Below are 4624 nucleotides of genomic sequence, written 5' to 3' on the forward strand. Positions count from 1 at the left end.
ATATATATATATATATATATATATATATATATATATATATATATATATATATATATATATAGGGGTTCGCTCAGGTGCGGACGGTTGCCCGGAAGGAACTGAGAATGCTTCGTAGGCGTCCACGTATCCAGATCAACGAATCAGATGTAATTTAAAAAAACCGATGCGGTGACATTTTCGTAAATAACTCAAACTTTGGTGCAAGTAAATGTGTTATAAGTGCACCTAGTTTCACTTAAAAGTATATCTAGTTTCACTTACAAGTGCACCTATTTTTCACTTATAAGTGCACATATTTTTCACTTACAAGTGCACATATTTTCACTTACAAATATAAGTAATTTACCTTGTTAACATTCATGCACCTAGATGCACCCACTTATAACGTTTGGTGCAACTAGTTATAACATTAGGTGCACTTAGTATTGAGCTCAGCGTACATTCTACTTGCACCTGTAATACATTTTACTTGCACGTCTGCACCTATTTTCACTTACAAGTGCAAGTAATTTAGCTTGTTAACATTCATGCATCTAGGTGCACCTAGTTATAACATTAGGTGCACTTAGTATTGATGCTCAGTGTACAATTTACTTGCATCTGTAATACATTTTACTTGCACTTGTGCACCTATTTCATTTACAAGTGCAAGTAATTTACCTTGTTAACATTCATGCACCTTGCAGTTATAACGTTAGGTGCAACTACATTTGGGACACGTGGCATGCTGAGAAGCGTTCTCGGTTCTCTCCTGGGCGGGTGGTTCTTACCTGAACATATATATATATATATATATATGGAAGGTTCATGTGAGATAAGAATACCTCTCACGGTAAAAAGTGTAGACATATCCGCACCGTCTATCTTAAGATATCAAAGGGTAGGTAGGATCTTACCATTAGTAAACTTTTTAGTTTGCAATTATTATAAAATGAGCCCCACTCTTAAAAGTTTTCAGTAATTATAAAATTGAATCCATATTTTATTTTTTTACTAAAACTCTCAACCATTGTTGAATTGACCTCTGGTGGACGGCTCAAATTCAACTCTAGGGGGAACTAGCTATTACATACCTTTCTTGGTTTGAGCCTAGGTTAGTTTACCTCCTTGTGATCCAGTTGGACTCCTAGAGTCATAGGAGTAGTTGTCTATTAGCTTTTTTGATTTGACATTAGGTTGGTTTATCTAATTGCGATCATTTTTTGGCTAAGGTCGCATAATAGAGTTCACATAAAACGTATATTTGAGTAACGTCTGCGAGCTTTTATGGAAATCAAAGTTATAAATTATTTTATTAGTTTGTCCTTTTTAATTGTTTTTATGTTCTATTGTTAAAAAAAAAAAACAAAGAATGGGAGCAGTAGTATACCAAATAATAAATAAATAAATAAATAGTGTTTGCTCATGGAGAGAAACCCATTTTTTTTTTTTAAATTAGAATCAACAAATGGAGAGAGCCAACCCAAATTGATAGATTCTAATTTGTTGTAACAATAATTAAAAGGACAATGGTATTTCATCAAATTTATGTACTTGATTAATTCATTTTTAATTTTTAATGTATGATTAGATTGGTTAGTTTTTCATTAATGTAATATTTTATCTTAACTTGTTTGGTCCCCCCACCACATTCCATTTTTTTAACTCCATTTTTTTTTCACTTTTTATTTCCATCATTGATTTTTTATTTCTCTTTCCAAAAAGGCATGGGTTCCATTTGGAAAGAGGATAAAAGAGAGAGACTGAAAAATGCATGTGAACAGTACCCTCCACGTTTTGCCACTTAGAGAAAAATATTTCATAAGTTTTTCAATTTTCTTTACTCAATTATTATTATTATTATTATTATTATTATTATTATTATTATTATTATTATTATTATTATTATTATTATCATTATAAATTTTCTATCTAAATAGGTTTTTCATTTTGTCATGAACTTGACAACGACTCACAGATCTTTTTTTTGTGAGATGAGTTTGGTTGTAGAATTGGGCGTGTAAGTATCACAATTTTAACCATAAGTATTACAATATTTATCATAAGTAACAATTAACTATACCCTAAATAGTATCATAATTTCACATATAAGTATTACAATATCTATATCATAGATAACAATTTATTTTGAATTCAAATTGACATTAAATTTTCTATCATAAGTATTACAATTTATTTCTTAAGTATCATTTCACATGTAAGTATTTTAATATTTAGAGTAGAATATTGTAATAAAGTCAGTAGTACTTGTAAACGCGAAAAACTTGAATTGTATATATTCAAAATTCAAAGTATATCGGTTACAATAGAGTAGTATGTATCAAACGAAAAAAGGGTACTGATGGGTAAATACGCACAAAGGACTGACCCGTATAGCCGCTCCGACAAGAAGTCACCCGACCAGTCCGTCATAGCCATCAACCCGACCGGAATAAATCACTTGTGGTCAACCGTACCGCCCGTATCGATAGGCCTTGTGACAAAAATGCTCTCGGATCACCCTTGGAGTCACCCCGACGGAAACACACCCGACCGGTCTACCGTAGGATGACCGGTCTACGGTAAGATGACCGGTCTACGGTAGGATGACCGGTCTACCATAGGATGACCGGTCGGTCAACAAGGTGATGCAACCTGCAAGCTGAAACCTTATCTTACACAACAAGTAAAGCAGTCCAACTTGCGCCTGCAGGCCGGCGATTGACAACTTGCGGCTCTGCAACCTCGACCAGTCAACCTACGCGTAGCCTGCAGAGTGACCACCTGACCAAGCCAACAACAAGACGCCACGTCAAGCCACTTGCAGCTGGTGCATTAAATGCGTAGACCAACTTGATTTAGTATAAATAGGAGGGGTCTCCCCCTCACTTCTCATCTCCATCTGATTGTAACTACTACTACTCACTACTTGTAATCTCACCCTACAACATCAATCTATATCACGGTCTACACCCCGTGTAACCGTTCGCTTGAAATTCCCACTCTGTAATTGCAACCTGACCGCCCTACAATAGCAGCCTGCGCTATTCTAAGCGACCCGCTCGTAGCTACTTACCACCCGGGATACCACTCAGCCTCGGACTGCCCGGTCGCCCTACTGTAGATCGACCGGCTGACCTACGAGCGCTCTCCCACTTATTCACAAACATACGTATTCGTAGTGTAATCGTAACCCCCGGTTCCATTTACGCTATCATTGGCGCCGTCTGTGGGGATCGAAGCGAGACACTTTGTCTATCCCGTTAACTTTTTCACCTTGCTTGTTTAAGATGGCAACCAGCAGGAGGAGTCGGAGTCAGGGCTACGTGCAGAGGGAAGGCTCAACCCGTCAGGTTGGACACTACCCCGACAATGTGGCCGAAACACTCCCCGAGGATGATCTACGTCGACAGTTGGATCGGTCGAGAGGCTTGATGAACGAGCTCACCTCAAACCATGCAAGACATGATACGCAAACCACCCAACCAGTCGATCAGAACCCCGACCAGCAAGCTGGAAACGCAAATTTCCACCCCGCCATTTCACTAATGAATGGCGCAACCAACCCAAATCTTCATATGCCAATGGCGTACGCTATGCTACCCCCAACTGGTCAGATGCCGCCCCCAACACCAGGAGCGCTTGGAGGGAACCCCGCTCAAGGGACACCACCGCAAGGATTTGCTCAACTGTATCAACCGTGGCCTGGGACTCCCGAGTACTATGTCATGACGCCAATTCCTCAAGTGATGGTGACCCCTCAAATTCCTGTTGTAGAACAGCAGAAACCGGTAGCTCAACCTTCCCAAAGGCAGTCGCATCTGCCACCCCGAGATCGTGACCCAGAAGAGGTCCAGTCAGCAGATCGATCGCGAAGACCCGACCAAGAAGAACATCAAGATCATAGTCAACCTGATGCTGCTCAACGTAGGAGTGCATTGGATCGCATTTGGAAGAGCGCTAAGTCTCGATTAGGGGCTCAAGATGACCATGACCGACCGAGGCAAAGACCACGAAGGACTACAGAAACGGAGAAAAGCAGTACTGGGAGCGCGTCGCGATCCAGAGGGGAAGACAGGACAGGTCGACTGGCTGGTCGGGTTGGTGACCGACCGGACATGAGAGAGCAACGTCCAAGAAGGGAGGATAGTCCTCGTCGTCAGTTGGCTAGGATGCAAGAGAGAATCGACCGCTTACAACGTGAGCTTCGTGAAAAGAACTGTGCAGATAAAGAGCCACCAAGTCCACTGATCGCCACACCCTTCACTGACGATGTCATGAGCGCGCATTACCCACAAGATCTTAGGATCCCGATGATGCGGACCTACATCGGTCGGTCCGACCCTCAAGAACACATCGACATGTACTATGGCAACATGTTGATGTTGGGAGTGACTGATGCAGTCATATGCAGAGCTTTCTTTGCCACTTTGGTAGTCAAAGCGGCCGAGTGGTTCAGGAAGTTGGAACCTCGGTCGATTGGAAACTTCAGCCAGCTAGCTAACAAGTTCATGAGGCGGTTCGCAGTCAGTAGATCGAAAAAGAAGCCTTACACCTATCTGAATGGAGTCAAGCAGGACCCGGGGGAGACCCTGTCTGCTTTCTTGCACAAATGGGATCGTGAGATCAACCAGGTCGAACCAAT

Source organism: Ipomoea triloba, chromosome 9 (genome assembly GCF_003576645.1).
Source record: "Ipomoea triloba cultivar NCNSP0323 chromosome 9, ASM357664v1".
In the NCBI taxonomy this organism is placed as follows: domain Eukaryota; kingdom Viridiplantae; phylum Streptophyta; class Magnoliopsida; order Solanales; family Convolvulaceae; genus Ipomoea; species Ipomoea triloba.